Here is a 17,999-nt window from a genome sequence, read left to right on the forward strand (position 1 = left end):
CGATTGCTAAATCTGTGTAACACTGCTCTCCAATACAGATGGTAACATGCTCAAGATGACTTGTCTTAACTTACAAATCCTATTAGCGTTTCTGAACCACTGTTTATATGTTCAAAAACATCGCGATCTTGTACAAAAAAGAAGAAATGTGGTATGACGAATATATATTACTATGTATCCAACCAGACTTCTTAGTAGTTTTATACTTAAAAAACTCCAAAGTAAATTTTTAACGAGTTTAACTAAAAACTTTTATTACTTGATAACTAATTGGTTAACAAGATGGCACAATCCATATATGAATAACAAAATTCTCTTTTTTTAAATATAAAACTTATAGTTCAATATGAGGTAAAATTCAAAGTAAGTACAAAATTAAATAGTATGATTGTGGAAAAATTGTATATATGTATGTCCTTCATCTCCCTATCCTACTTTTGTTTAATATTTAATTTAATTTTTAGAGAATTTTTAAACCTATTAAACTATAAATTTTACAAAAATATAATGAATTTTTGACCACAGACATACTTTTTTACATAAAGTTTTTAAAATTGTGAATAATTCTTCACCATTTCAACATGGTTATATGCTTAAGGAAATACTAATGGCCATATTTACAATACATTGATAGTTCCCATTGCATTCTGGTTAAAAAAGAAAAACTGAAACTGTCATATGGTTTAATTTAAGGATTAAGAATCGTTAAAATATGTGATATTAGCGAGAATTTGGAATATTATCCCTTGTTTATTTTTTCAAAAACATTGGGGGTAAGATCAATTGCACCTAACAATGGTGTGAATAACGCTTAGATATTCCTTGATGTTATACTGCTATATTCTTGATTGTTACACAACCGGTTTCAGAGCCATTGCAGGGTCCTTGTTGATCACATTAAATCTTATGATACTATGTGTGAAAAGGATACTGCGGTTTTTCCCAGTGGATTCTTGTCTGGATTTTATATGTCCAGGTAATTCACACTTGTAGTACGCTGGTCAAAGTACTTCAGACAGCGGTATGCAAATTGGTGCCGGCTACGCTTTGATAGTCCGTTTTTAACACGGGGATAAATTCTCTGTTTAAAATTTGTTACTGACGATGGAAAGATAGTAGGAATTCAGACCTTTACAATCGTTATATGTTATAAAAAAGTATAACGCTATTGCATTGCTTCACCTTCATTGTGACGTGTTATTTGTGACCTTGGCTCCTGTGCAGTGACATCACTTGGTTCATTCTCTCCAGTCTGGACTTCTTGCCGTTCGCCAGGTATCACTTAATAATTATTACGACTTTGGGTGGCAATTCATTGCCGCATATTTAGCCTTTTGATATCTTAGGACATTTTAACACCTGAGGAAGGGGGTAGATTTTAATCCTCAAAATGTAGAGTTATACTTTTAGTGTAACATATAACAATTGTAAATATCCTAGTTCCTACTATCCTTTCATGGGAATAAAGTTTAAAACTCTGTTATAAATAGGAACTCAAGTCTAATCCATAAATTTTGCTAATGAATTGTAAAAATTACAATTATATGTGTAATATTAATGGTTTCAAATTTATATTTAAAATTAAAGTTTCTTATGGGAAAGTCTTGACTGCTTATAAATGGATTTTAAATGAGTTTCTATTAATAACACTGTGTTTAACTCCATGTTAATAGTGAGGCTTTTAATAATTTGTACTACTTTATCTACTTTTCTACTACTTTTACTAATTAATAGTTTTAAGCCATTCTCCCTTAATATTTTATATACACCACAGCTGGGTAACATTGAAGCTACAGAGAGTTATCCTAATCTCATGTTGGTTTCTCTCAAAATATTCTAAGGTGGTTTGGAATACTTTGTGGGTTTGTACAATCAAACTGAGAAAACCTAATGGGTTCAGTATTTCAGTAGCTCACTTGGGAGACATCACACAATCAAAAAATTCTTACTATAGCAGAATAAATATTGTCAAAATATGACATTATCATTCCTAAGTACAAGAACAAGACTTTGTATTTCATTGTTCCCGCTTTACCAAAGAGTTCTGGAAGGTCTAGATTGAGGTGATTTCTGGAACCAGGCGGTTTAGTTGCATGTTTAGATAAAATCAAAATTAATTAAAACTTTTTAGTGATAATTTTTATGCAGGTTTAGTTTTATTGTTTTCAATTTTCTGATGGGCAATTATGGAAATTCAATCAAAATAGCTAGAGATACTTCTAGACTTTGGATTTTAAAACCAAAAATATGTTTTTGTGGTAACAACATCGATAAAGTTACAAATATCTTTCACAAAAGTAAAATATGGAAATATTTTATGAGGATGTTTATAAGTTAGGCATATCTGTTACAAATTTTAGAGGAATGCAGTTTGTGCCAGTTTACTAACTACCTAATTCACAGAACAAGTAACAAACTATCCAAAATTTTAAGAAACCCTAAAGACAAAATTTCAAATGATAATAAATCACGAATTTATGAAATTGGATGCGATGACTGTGAAAAATTTATATTGGACAAGCAAAAATAACAATAAAAACAAGATTCAAAGAGCATTTATCACACACAAAATATGGGAGAGTTGAAACATCTGCTGTAATCAAGCACAGCATTAAATCAGGACTCAAAACAATGATAAAAATCTAAAAATAATAAAAGAAGGAACACAACCAATTAACTTGCTTGGGAAACACTACACATACACAAAAATGAAGAAAACTTCATAAACAATGAAGAAGGCCCTATTGAACATTCCAGTCTTCTCTCTCCTCAATTTATTCAAAAATTAAACTGTAGTCATATCTAATTTTCATACTGGCTGAAATATTTCCAAAATTTTTGTATTTGCATATTTACATCAAATGGTATTTTAATATTAATTGTAAAAAAATAATATAAGTATTTATTTGTGGATGATAAAATTTGGTTAAGTATGATTCTTATACAGTACCTATGTAAACACGCATATATGGATAGCCAATTTCTAAAAATGTGGATTTTTTATCTATGGTTTAGCAAAACAAATATTTCCACTGAAAACAAAAATTAATTTTTTACTACCACATTTTCTCCTGTACTAATTGTGGAGGAGAAATACAAAATTTCTGAATCTTAAACAAAAGTTGTTATCATAACAAGTATTTTCTTGTTAATCAAATACAATGTTAATAAACAAAAGTAAAAGCAATTAATTATAAAAGTGTCATGCGACAGATGGACTGACAGAAAGTTATTTGTATTTTAATCCTCAAACACAGCCATAGCTGAAGGCATCATACCATCTAGTGTAGTTTTCTTCAGTTTCATACAAAGAGAAGATGGTGTTTTCAGTAACTTTCCAAGAAATGATTTAGCACAAAGCTCATTGGTATTTTGTTTACATCTTATTTTGTTAACAACATTGATTTAGTCTCTTCATTAAACTTCAAAAATAGCTTTAACTTATCAATTTAAATTATGTTTGGATATAAAAGTCAATCAAAATAGGCACAAAACATGTTTTTTTTTATTGTTATAAACAATTTACTTTCTATTCTGAGTGTCTTACAAAACTAAAAAAAGCAGGGTGGATTTTAAGTCCCCCCTCAATTGAGTTTTTACAGTTCTGTAGATTATTGATGCCAAACCACTGCCAATAATTTTTAGATACTAAACAGATTTTTATTTTTAATTAAATGACATTTCAGCCACCATCTTGTGTCATGATCAAAATAACTTATTTTTGACAAATTTAAATATGGTGATGTGACATGATTATGGGTTTCTTCATGCTAAAAGATGTCACAACCCATTTTAATTTATCTTTTTTTTATTCTCAAAATATTAACAGTTTTTTTATGATTGGAACAAAACTTTAATGTGTACAATGTGCTGCTTACAATTAAAACCAGCACCTTATACACCTGTTTTCGAGAATGTATCAGTTACTATCTGAATCCCACCGAAAATTTGGTATTTTTAGTTCCGTACCGTTCTAAGGCAGAATCCATAAAAAGTCAATTTTTATCCATTAAGTACATTTTGTCGCACAAGATTGTCAAAACACTATAAGATTTTGTCATATTTGGAATTACACCACTTTGTTATTTTGGTTACTTTTTAAATAATTATTAAACAGTTACACTTAGTTTTATAACATGAAATTTCAAAATATAATAATTTCATTATCATTTAATTGTAATTATGCAGGATGCGAGTCTTTTTACTATTTAAATTATTACTAAAAGTGATGACTTTTTAACATTTTGAAGCCAACATTCACAAAATCTTACATCAGAGTGAATATCTTACATTGGTTCAAAAGCTGAACAATTCTGGTACTTTGTAGTTGTTCGGACTGTACGAAAAACGTAAAATTAAATTACCACTTAACGTTTAGCACATTAGTTAAAAACACAGTTATATACGTTTTAGTGTATTTAATCATTAACCCTATATAATACAATAGTTGTCTGTCTTAGGTTAAGTTTTCATTGGTTTTTTAAAAACTTAATTCAAAATAGTAATTAAACATTTTGATACCAGACAAACGTTTATAAATGTTAAATTTAAGTCCTAATAAGACCAAATTGAATTAATAAATAAGACTAATTGTTAGTCATGCAAAGTTACGGTGTTACTTTCACCACTGATGTATTATGAATTTAAAAATAGAATAAATATAGACAGAAGACTGTTGCTTAATAAAACAACATAAGACATGACCAGAGAAACTTTTTGGTTATTTTAACATAAACAAACCACAATTTTCAGCACCCATACTAGAAGTCCACTGTAAGACCCTGCTTCACTAGTATTATATTTAACATAAATGAAGAAGTAATTTGTTCAAAATAAAAATTATATAAAACATACCTTTGATATAAAATGTGTACATGTCTCATCAGTAACATAGGCAGCACAAAACCAGTTGCCTTCCCATTTTTATTTATTTAAACTATTTACATTAAACATGTATGGTTATTGTTTAATTTAAAATCCATTTAATTCAATTACCATAATGTATGTAAAGATAAGCAATGCTGTGTGTTGTTTGTATCTTGTTATTGTTTGAAAACCTTCCAGCCATTAGTTAAGATAGAGAGAAATGGTATGTCATTAGTGTTTGATTCTTCTGACTGGAGCCATGGTTCTGCGCCCCTTTATCAGCAAGGTTTCTGACTACCATTAGTGTTGGCTCTTCCATAATCTAAGTTGCAATAAAGAAAATTACATTCAAAGCAAAAACATGTCAGAATTCATTTGTATTGTTCTGTTTCTATTTTTTCAGTTCTAGGACACAACTGTAATTTTTTAAAGATGATTTTATCAATCTGAAAGACAATTCTCAATCAGTACAAGACAGTAGTAGTTTATACATTTAAAACTCATATCCATCTGGTTTGAATGTCAGAGTAGTATTTTCTCAGACTGTTTTAGTTGTACACATTATGCTTTCCTTTGTACATAGACCAGGATTCTTTTTATTCTTTGTAAGACAGTAGTAGTTTATACATTTAAAACTCATATCCATCTGGTTTGAATGTCAGAGTAGTATTTTCTCAGACTGTTTTAGTTGTACACATTATGCTTTCCTTTGTACATAGACCAGGATTCTTTTTATTCTTTGTGCTATGTCCAGAATTCGAGTTTGGGGGTTGCAACTCTGATTTTCTATGGAGGAGGGTAAATCAACCTCATCTTTTTTTAATTATACTTATTGTACATAAAAGGACAATGTGGACCGTAACATCCAGAAATGTGTAAAAAGATTTGTTATCCAGAAACCAAATTAAACTAAACATCTTCCAGCATTCTATATTTTCTTGTCACTTATTTAATAAACTGCATAAATCCATGTTTTATCTACTGTTTTGCGATGAATACCATGAACTAACAAACTTATTTATTTATTTTCCCTAATATTACATAAGTGACATTTCCGGGAATATCTCTGAATCAGGTTCTAGCTGCAATGAAAATTCCTAAGCTTAAGTCATGTGTATAACCACCAAGTCATGTGTCCTAAGCTATATCAACCTAGTGTATATTACAACTACACTGATGAAGTTTTAATGTGTAACAATCGGATGTTGTACAATGGTACTCAACCGGTTGTACAATGCTACTCAATGGGTTGTACAATGGTACCAACCGGTTGTACAATGGTACTCAACCGCCCAGAGTTTCATTCAGTCTTAGATTTAGGTGAAAGTAGCTATGCTGATTTAATACTTCTAAATGAATACATAAGCCTTTTTATGAGTCCTAAATATACAAAAATCATGTTCAAAATACAATTTAATACTGAAGTTACAAGTAGAACATTATCTTTGTCAGAGGATTTTATTAATTTTTATAGAGAGTTTGTGGAAGAGAGAGGCCCTCAAAACCCACTGTATACATCTAGTGGTAAACAACAGAGTTATTTGAAATACATTACATTGTAATGTTAAATATTTTGTATTCTGTAAACACTAAAAATAACAAAAACATGCGTCATGTATAAATCCAATTCATTAAAACGAGAACACACTCTTGAAGAAATCAAAGGGAATAAATTTAATACAGTAATGCTATGTATGTATTACTTCAGAAAACTGGCTATTACCACAGTCATTTTGTCACACAATTTACATATGCTGAGATCTATTCCATTGCAAAGTCAAATCTAATACTGAGGTGGGAGCACTAGATTGCCTTCAGTGTCTATGTGACCTTGCTGAAGTGGCCTTATATCTGCTAGTGAGTCTGAAGCTCAAGGACTAATTGCTTGTCCAGGGGTGTAGCAAAAAAGGGGAGAGGATCAATACAGGGTCCAGCTCAGACTGAGATGGGTCTTTATCTTATCAGACAGTTAAAAAGCTCTGAATGCTTTACAACACTACAAAGCTAGTGCTATCATCAGATGCTGAAGGGACTGGAAAAACAGGCCATGAAAGCAGCAGAGGAAATTAGGAGACTGATCTACTGGCAAGAAAGAATTCAAGATCCCTACTGAAGTGTCCTAACCCTCAATTTGGTGTACTCTTTAATTTCACAGAGGGAATTATGAAGATATGGAAGAGTGAAGTAAAAATCTCACAATAGAAAATATTACACAGACTAGTGAACAAACAAAGCAGTTCAGAAACCCCTTTGGGAGGAAAAGAAAATTTATACTTTTGACAGAAATGTCAACAGGTCATAGACTTCTCCAAAGACATCAGAGGAAACTAAGTATGCATGATTCAGAGGTCTGTAGATTTATTAATGAAAGAGAAGCAAGAGAAGCAATAACGGAATATCTCTGGACAGACTGTCAAGCTATATCTTAGAGTCAGAAAAAGTTCATTATAAAAGCTTTTCCTGAACTCTTAAAAGCGTGACAGTGAACCCCAGCAAATTACCAGGAATTCAGCCATAGTAAGTAACCTAATAGTTAGAGAAGCACAAAAAATGCAGTGCTATGGGCTAAAAGCCTTACTCTCTTTAAGAGAACCTAAAGTTCTATTACTAATCATTTTAATCTTCAACAATAATTTAAAGAAGATAAACAGAGATATGATAATAAACATAAGGAAAGTGTTTTAAGAATTTGTAACAATTCAAGTGATTGATAGTTTTTGTAAAAGATCGGATACAGCATAAGTGTACAAAAAATGAGTTGGCATTTCCTATAATTTCTGTAATATTCATTAAAGCAATGTCTTGTAAACTATTATAGTAGTTTAATCACTGCTAAAAGAAATTTTGAAGGATAAGTAATGTTGTTTTTAGCAAGTGAAACAAAACTTCACATTAATACTAATTCTTCTAATTTTGTTTGAATACTAACTGATGTATTTTCATTCTGAATTCGATCAGATTATTATACCACGTGCTTGGTCACGAATACTAGTAGTTTTAACTGTATTTGATCACAAATCAGAACTGCGTTTTATAATTATTATTGAACCCGAATTATCCTGATAATTTATTTGTTTCATTTGATTTGGAATCAATGAACTATGATTGATAACACTAATTACATGAAATGGGAGATCACGTGCAGTCTTGTTCATTCTTATGTTTTCATTGTATGTTTTAAATGGATTTTAACAACCAATATAGTGTGCTAATATAGAATCTGTAAATAAAGTATACTATAAATATAATGAAATATTTTATTGTGAATGACAACTTCATGATGAAGGTCCTTGAATGTCTTAATCATGATATTTTTATTCCTAAATTGTCAATTATATGCTTAACAATGCAAGACCTGATTTGCTTTTGTTCAGTAAAAATAAATGGTTAAAAAAAGTAAAATCAGAAGGAACCATCAGTGGTACAAGCAGAGGATATTGTGTTTGTTAATGGTATACATGTGTTCAGTCATCTCAACATAATTTTTTTTAATTCATATTCTTTTAATGTGACCTATTATTCCAGGTTTTAATTTGTTTTATTTATTTGTAACATACACAATTTAATGTATTCTAGTTATCTATAGGTTTTAAGTTCAAATAAAGGACAAATAACCTGTCCTGAAATTTGATATATTTTGAAGTATAGCTATGTATAGGTCTTTATCCCAAATTTCACACAAAATTAAAATTTTATATTTAATACTTGTTGGAAAAGAATTTTCAGACAGATGCAGTTTGTACCACCTTAGCTAAATATGTAATAGGCAAATATATTTTAAAAGTTAAGAAGTTAAAATTGCTCTTGCAGCTTTTTTTTTCTAAGTTTTAGATATAATGCCTAAGACTATGAGATAAAAAAAGTAAAATAACTGGACCTAGTATATACTAATTACACCGTAATGCCTAAAAGTTTAAAAATTGGCTCATTATTTAGGTAATAGATTACGTTTCTACACATACAGACAGACATTTTTGCAATGTATATTTCCACTGAAATATAAAATTTTATTCTTTGACATTACAATATTTTCTCCTATAGCTGTCATGTCTATTTCATAATCTTTATTCACAGATTATACTGGTAATGTAAAAGTAACATCACATTCAACAAAATATACCAAAATTTAGTTATATTTTATTCAGTGTTAATTTACTTGTATTCAACAAACTAGTACAGACTACATACCGTAATAATTTTAATTTGTTAAAGTAATATGTAATAAATGTACTATAATAAACATGTACCATGTATTATGGGTTTATACTTATATTATAAAGCTGTATCCACATTGGGTGAACTTCACAACAAACATGTTTGCCAAACATAATACTGTTCGTCAAATTAATTACTTTTGTAATTTTTTAGATGTTTGTCAAACAAATAATAGTGTTCGCTGTAAATTTAATGTTTGCATTGTTAGTGAAAATGAATTTTTGTGTGTGTCTGCATTTACTCGTACTGCAAGTACTGTTGTTTCTGCTGCAAATATAAGTTATGAGCCATCAATAAACGGCAACGGTTTTGGTAGACGCAGTTATTAAGAAGACTACCAATATAGTGTGGTGAAGATTTCAGAGCGGACTTAACAGATGGTTGATTTTTCTTCAACTTTAGTAGAATGTCAATTCTGAATTGCTAATAACTTTAATAGGTCCTGAAATTTCAAAGCAGAACACGGATTTCAGAAACAGACAACTTTTTCCTTCTCTCAATCCTTATTGTTAATTCTCCGTAACAATCTTTTATTTGTCATATTTTTAGGACACCATAATCTATTACATTGCTATCTTCCTTCTTCTTGAGATCGGTCTTTGAGTATATTTGTCACTATTTAAACCTCATATTAAACCTGGGATTTTTTAATTTTTTTCCATGCCCATACCGGAATTTGTCTCAGCCTGTTTTTCTCATCTATATTGTGCTTAAACTACCAATTTTCTTCTTTACTGAATTAATGTCTACAGAAGTTGTCTGTTGTTACATCAGTTCTTCATTTTATAACTTTCTTTTCATGGATTCCATACCAAACTATGCTGTTCATATAACTTAATAATTAAGATTGTTTGAAACTGTTCTTTACTCAAGGTACTATAAAACACCAAATCTTGGCAAGAAACGGACATCAAACGAACTCAACAAATGTTCGCTCATAAGGCGAACATTTTGATCAAACGAAAGTTATTCGAGACATTCACACTTACCAAACATTCACCGGAAAAAAAAAAACAAAAACGTGTTCGCTGACAGTGTTCCAGGAACCATTTAGCTATGCACCTTTATTTAAAACTGATCTGTGAATAGATCACATAAAGAAAGTTAATTGCCTTATCAATACAATACTGTTACTCAGCTAGTTTAATACATTTAATACTACTATTTTTTTCTTTTGCAATGTAAGTATACTTAAGGAATTTAGCACCCACATAATTAGATTTTCCTATACAATTCTAGACCTAGAGGTCACAGTGTACGTTTTTTCCTCTAGTATTGTAGTAATAGAAATTACAACTATGTTCTTCTTTTTATTTGCATTGTACACCCTAATAAATAAAGACTATAGACTGTTAAACCAAACAAGGACAACTATGTGCAATTTCACTTCTAAAGTGTCAGTGCTGTAAACACTACCGTTCTTTTCTAAACAGATAAACCAGAATTTAGTATTTTCCAAATGGTCTAAATGGTTATCCCAAATAAGATTAATGATATTTCATATCACTTGTCCAGTCGTCTCATCTTGGATGTAGTTTAATCTATGACAGGTTAATCCCTGACTTCATTATAGATTCCTGTAGAACTGATTTCTCAGGAAAACTGATGGGAAATTAATAACTAATGCTGTTATTATAAATTAGCATATCTAACATGTTCACGACGACAGCTTATTTCTGGACTCTTTTATATGCCATTGAATTCTTCAATATTAATGGCAAAGAACCATAATAGTTTTTTTTTTTACTTTAAACGTATAAGAAAAGTACGTAGCCTTCGCAATGTTGCACAGGAAAATATAATTTCTACGCGTTTTTCAATGTTTCTTCGTGTATCCAAAAGGGTACCTAAAGAATTAATTTACTTTAAAAACTAAGCAATCGTTCGCTTGACGGGGTACACAATAGTCTGAGGTATTTAATTTTTAGCACGGGACCAAATTTAACAAACCATCAAGACAGGCAAACAATGAAAGAAAATAAAGAAACTCGTAGCAATGTGTACCCCATCAGGCGCACTACGAGCTTTACGAAAGTCTAGTGTGTACCCGATTAGTATTAAAAATTGGTGTTAAAAACATTATGCAGCTTGTGTTTGATCCATTTCATCTAGACCTACATGGAATTTTTATATTACAATAATTTAGGTTTGTTCTGTTTTTTACTTTAAAAAAGTATCAGTTTACTTTTTTTAAACCATAAATAGTGTGATCGTTCCATTGTGCAATGTACTTTAAACTTCTTGAATCGCATTCAATTTTTCATAAAGTAAAACAAAGGAAATGTCTCTATGCAATGATGGAACTAAAGTATTAAATCAGAAGATTGTGAGATGTACCAGAAATACAGTTCAGCCCATTAAGTCTATGTGATGAGTGTCAGCTGATTTAGTCTGTTGTCAGCATATATAAAGCAGCGTTTTTTAAATGTCTGTATGTTTTACATTGTAACTGACATATATCTTTTGTGTGCTCATTGTAACCAATGTTGTTGTTTATTTTGAAGAAATATCCACTGTCCAAGTACTTATGATCAGACCCGTACTCAGCTTTGGCGGGCCCCGAAAAATACATTTTGCCGGACCCTGTCATGTACCGCAACCACACCCCATCATGTTCCCCTCACAAAGTCCGTTGACACTGTCCCTTCAAATAGACGTGTGGCAAGGCCCAGTAAAATTGTCTGAAAAAGCCAGTGAATTCTGGCCAATGGACATAGTTATTGTTTTAAAATTGTTCGGAGTAATTTTTATTCAAAAAGCTTTGGTGCAACATATATCTTATTGGAATAAAATTTGAAACAATATGTATATTTTGGAATTTTTATTCCTACATTTTATAAAACATCTATACCTCTTCAATTAAAAACAATTTATTTTACTTTGCCAATCAATGAAAACTTTAAACGCAAAATGGTGTTTTCCTTTACCATAAAGAGGGTGTCTTTCTGAGAAAATTACGTATAATAGATATTTAAACACATTTGTATTACCTGTTGTGAGCTTGAATATTCCCCAGTACTTCAAAGTGTAGATAAGAGATTAAACTTAATAAACAGACAAATTTTCTTACACAAAATTATCAAATGAGCAAAGCACGCAAATAGAAAATAAAAAGGAAGGGTCCAAGAATGTATTCCCTAATTTAAGGAGAAGAAAATAGAAATAAATATAAATTTGTAAATTGAGTTCTCAGTGAGTCCTTTAAATAGAGAAGTCCTTCTGTGACAACTTACAAATACAGTGTAAACTACTTAAAATTGGAATTAAAAGCCACAAATTAAGGTCAGTCTAACCTAGACCTAAAAGTAACTTATAATGTTATTTCCATTCAAATTATTAAGTTATTGGGTATAGTGATAAATGTAGAAAGAAAGTACTCTTTATAGGCATGTGCATGTAGTAAATATATATTCCAGGCTATATTTTACACTAAATATGCTACAATGTCATATTGTCTGCTACAGGAATTGTCAAAACATAAATTACTCCCAAGGTTAAACAGCTACCTATAATTATCAGTTGTTTATAAAGTTAATTTTTCCTAGAATATTAACTTAAGAAAAAATCTGCAATAATTAAGAGATTAATGTTTAAAACCGTTAAACTGTTATTACGAAAAGTTAAATATGGCTTTACTATTTTACACCAGTAAGGATCTTGATAACATAACTTACCGTAATCAGTTTCTCTGGAGCAGAACTGTCCCTGAAGAGTCCATAGTGATTCTGAGACCGAACCAGAGTTCACTAATCAAAGAAAAGTCTGATCACGACGCGTTAGCTTTGGCAAATATCCAAGGGCGAACAATATAACGATAAACAGTGTTATCTTTCTGAACGAGGCTTCGACCCGTCCAAAATACCACACAAACACTTAACACAACTTTTAGGTTATACCTCGACAGATCCGTGAACACAAGGGCGGAAGCAGCTACTGAGTCGCTGTCTCAACACCTCCGCGTCTGCAATTCTACTACTGCACTCAGCTGTTCCGCAGAACCGGATACAGACAGGAAAGTATTGTATATTCCCCTAAACCGGTTTCTGCGGGATCTCGGCTGTGTCGTGCATCCTCCAAATCATCCGAGTTGGTGTCCCGTGCGCTATCAGAGATCTAGCCGAGGTGGGAGTTGTAGTCAGAACTCGGTGCCACTTATCTCCCGTGCCACTCTTGCTGGTAATTGGAAATATGCGGAATAAACTTTACCAGTTTGGACTAAAAGTTAGTGGATCTCCCACTGCTCTATCATTTCCGAGAATCATAAACGATAAGCTGTTTATACTGAAACTTTCTAAATTACGATTTATTATTGATGGGAGAAAGTCCGATAAAATTTTACTACGCGCCACTTCACCTCGCGCGCTTCAAGTCCAACATGTGCATTCCTCCAAATTCACAGTTTGTTGACTATAGACAAGTTATACTGGTGTCGATGCTCAGTAGCAATAATGTTGAAATCACACATATCATTCAACATACGCATATGTTTTAGTTTTAAAATAATGGGGTTACTAGTAACCGAAGTATTTTTAAAACTTCTTAAAGTTCAGAAATGGTTCAATAAAGTTAAAATAAAGTCACGTGTTACTTTGTTCACCGTCTGTTTATTTGGGTGTAAGCTTATACTCAAAACGCATAAGCTGTTGAATTGACATCATGTAAGTTAGTAATAATATGACTAATTTAATACCGAAAAGGAAATTGATATTTTCTTCTGTTTCCAAATCAAGGACCTTCTTTATTTAACTATTCTAAAAAGTGATATATTAAGAGTTAGGAAACCCAAAAATAAATTAAAACTGTTCTTTATTTGTTTTTTAATTGACGGATAAACAATGAAACATGTAATCTTATTGTCATTAAAAACACAAATCCATATAAATTAATCCGGTGTAGTTGATCCAGATAAGTACGATTTATATTCACACACTTCTAAAAAAAGTCAACATGAAACTTTATACGCCATTTTTAAGTTTTTGTTGTTTGTGGTTTTTGCGATCCTGGCAGATGTGGAATCACACTTTCTGAACTTCTTTCTATTAGTCTACTAGTCCTAAAAATTCACTTTCTCGAGTTTTTTTTCAAATATTACTAGGAAATTTATTAACAAACTTTCCGAACTATGTTCATGTTTTTCACATAATCTTCTAAAAATGTTGTATTAAAACTCTGATCATGCTTTTTTATCATACATTTTCAAATCTAAGTAAAATACTTTTTGGGCTATAAATGTTTTTCTTATGCTCCTAAAAAGTTTATATCAAATATTGATAATTTTAATGTTTACTAACTGTTTAGTATCATACGGATTAGTGACTTGTTAATTCATTGGTTAAAAAAGTGCACTAAGACTCATACATGTGCAAAATTAGGATTTATCATGATTTTACAAAGCGTCTTATTTATTAAGATATTTAACTATTTCATATTATTTTCAACCGGTTTGCGTACGTTTTACTACCAATTAGGTAAACTCAAAGTTAAAAGCCATGGAAAAGATGCTTTTAATAAACCTGACCTGACACAAAACGTTTAATCACCAGTATAACTGTTAATGTTATATCTGAATTGTATGGGCTACGGTATTCTTTGGCCATTTGGAATTTTATAAAGGTTTGTGTAAAGCTGAAGCAACAAAGATCAGACTAAATGGAATAGCGATACTCCCGGTCTGTTCTTAGAATCGCACGCGACTGAAGTAATAAGAAGCTATCAATTATTATCACCCAAGGTCATGCCTCGCGCGCACACGCGCACACGCACACACGCACACGAGCTAATACCCGTACTTGAACATCCGTGAGACCTAACATTGTAATAATACCTTCTGGCAGGAATAATAAAACATTAATTACAAAATTCAATTCATTATCTAGATTTTCCATTATCACGAACTACGCATTGTTTGGGATTTACATGTCGAGTCGTAGTTTGAATCAAAGTAAATGAAATGGACAGATAATAGGATTTCGGACTTTGGCTATCGTTATATGTTACAACATAGTATAGTATAACAATAGCAAATGTCCGAAATCCTACATTCTTTCAAGTCATTCATCACCAATAACAAACTTTAAATTGAATTATATGGTCTTCGTTTACTAAAGGCACATACCTTGTTATTGATCCTCAGAATATAATTAAAACAAATCATATTAAATATAAAACAAGCCTTTTAAAATAAATGTTTGTTTCCATCACACTTCTCATCTAAAACAACTGTTTGCCTAAATAGGGCAACACAAATTAAAAAAAAAAAACTACTTTTAGGCATTACTATCAGCCAGGGATCTCCAGGAACAAACTTTACAGCCAACGGCACAAGAAACCCCGGTTTGTATATCTGAAACATGGACGAAGTGGAATCACAGGACATACTGTTCAACTTTGGGGACAACCAAAACCAGAGACCCTGCCTGGCCTAGCCATACCGCAGCAGAGCGTAGTGCTCATTTGATTGTATTGAAATACACCACATCTGAAGGACAGATAAGATCTCCAGATTGTAGTTCGACCCTGGCCGACCTTGACTGGTGCTGCACACCAGAGCTAATAATCAAACTTTGAACTACTGTGTTTATGCTGTTTAAACCACGTATCAGTGTTGTTCCTTTTAAGCTACAATCCTTTTGTGTATTAATCAAAGGCTTATTCTGCATGATTTATCCTCAAATAAATAATTATTTTGCTGTAATAAAAATAGAACTATTAAGTTTAACTTGGTGTGGTAATTATTCCATTCGCTAATAGAAGTCATTTGATCATTTGAACACAATTTTGAGATTATCAGAAACGTTTTCTATCGCACTTATTAGCCAGGGAAAGTTTTGTTCGAGAGAAATTTTATTAGAGAAGCTTACATGATTATAGTTTTAAGTCTGTTTTGACGTAACTTGTGTAGTACGAGTATAAACGAACTGACTTGCGCTTAGTACAAAAAAACTGGAAACTAACATTAGGATTGAACTAGGATTAAAATAGCTCATTACCTAACTTGTAATTGCCACTAAACTTACTAGAATTGTTGAACTAAATGTTTTTACAATGGATGGAAGATGTCTTGTACTAACAGTATGGTTCATAACAAGGATTTATTAACCACCATTGTATAATAATTATTTAAAATATTGTATAAAGTGGTTACATCCAACGGTAATAGAATTACCGCAGTTAAGCTGACATACAATTTATTTTAATATGGTTTTGGTTTCATCTAATAATAAATCTTGTTAATAATTTAGATTATTAGTGAATCAAAAAATGGGAGTTGCGTTACAATTGTCCTAATATAAAAGAAAAATGGTGGTGGTAGTTTCCTAAATTAGTAATATACCAACTAACCACTGCGATTAACATATAATCGGAAGGCTAAATACCTGTCAAACATTTATTATTAAACTTGTACGAGCGGCGCTAGCTTGATTTAATTGTCAATAAACATTGGATCACAAAAAGTACTTGCTCTCGCGGGATTCGAACCTCGGTCTCACACTTGCCGGGTGAGCATGTTACCACTACACTACAGAGCCCTTACTTTTTACCAGGGCCGTGCGTAGAATTTTATTTAGGGGGGGGGAGGTTCTATACTTATTTTATGAAATAAAAAAGAAGAAACTTAAATAAGTAATAGATTAAAAATTAATACGTATGGAAAATGAGTTTATTATAAAATTGTAAAACTACATACTTTTAATACATTTGTAACTCATTCTTTAAACAAAGTAAAAACTTTTTCAAATAAAAACATATGTGATCTACTCTTTCAATAAGTTTTATGCGTCGAGGTACAGAAAAAAATTCATCTAATACTGAGTTCACATCTACTTCAATGTCTCGATGAATGTTCAGTGATGCCAATCCGTTCAATCGGTCCGCGCATGCGCGCTCCGTTTTTGGTCCCGCGCGACCAATTGTGTAGCGCGTCGGAGCTCCAATTTTTAAACAGTATATAACACAAATCAGGCGGAAAGCGCGCGCAATCAAACGATTGGAAATATTTGCGCGCGCATGCGCGTAAACTGACGGCGCAATAGAGCACAATTAAACTGATATATGGAAACAATATGATATATCCCAATCTTCAAGGGGGGGTTTGAACCCCCAAAACCCCCCCCCCCATGCGCACGGGCCTGCTTTTTACCATTCAATTAGATAAAACTTAATTTGTGTATCTCTGCGTCTCTACATATAAAACTGTTTGCAAACAATAATATCCTGTTTTTACATCCATAATAACGAAAAATGCCAGTTTTGGCATTTTTGAACCAAACTACAACTTTGAAAATTCATAGCTCGGAAAATTGTTATCCGACCCTTTTGATGATTTATCGTGTTTGTGTTTTCCTGAGAAATGTTTCACAACTATACATTATTGTTGGGCAGTATTCGATGAATTAACGAATTTATTTACTAAATATAGAGAATTAAATTCCGGCGACATTAACGAACAGCGGTTATCTAGAGCTGACTTCATGACAGATATACTAGGAGATCTTGCCTCAGAACGTATAGCTACCGGATCTCTACCCAGAATCTTCAGGGCGGTGGAGACGGCCTTTCAACAAGTTTTGGACTCAGGAAGCTCCCTGAAAAAAAACATGTGCTGAATGTCAGGGACAACCACCCCGAGGGAAAACCCTAGATCGAGCAAAGTATGTGTAAGGTGTGGATAGGATATTCATGCTAAATGTCTTGTTAAGCATGTTTGGCAGTAAACACGAGTAATAAAAACTGTACATATTTATAAATATTGTGATACATCCTTACTGGATGTAAGTTACCACTCACTTGGGCATTATTCGGGGTTAAAAATAAGACACAGTTAGTTGTAGTATATTAAGACCGACAATCATTTATTCAACTCTTGTCATTCCATACCAACAACTTGCAAAGCACATTGCCAACATTCAAATGTTACA

At 31.7% G+C, this 17,999-nt stretch overlaps 1 protein-coding gene across 1 annotated transcript in view; it reads right to left on the reverse strand.

The window, feature by feature from the left end:
- Positions 1-13,074, reverse strand: part of LOC124369874 (serine proteinase stubble-like) — a 34,213-nt gene extending 21,139 nt beyond the window's left edge. The window contains 1 exon segment of the mRNA XM_046828010.1: positions 12,756-13,074. The gene's annotated coding sequence lies outside the window, so the exon portion shown is untranslated.
- Positions 13,075-17,999: the final 4,925 nt, after the last annotated feature.

This window comes from Homalodisca vitripennis, chromosome X (assembly GCF_021130785.1).
Source record: "Homalodisca vitripennis isolate AUS2020 chromosome X, UT_GWSS_2.1, whole genome shotgun sequence".
Lineage (NCBI taxonomy): Eukaryota > Metazoa > Arthropoda > Insecta > Hemiptera > Cicadellidae > Homalodisca > Homalodisca vitripennis.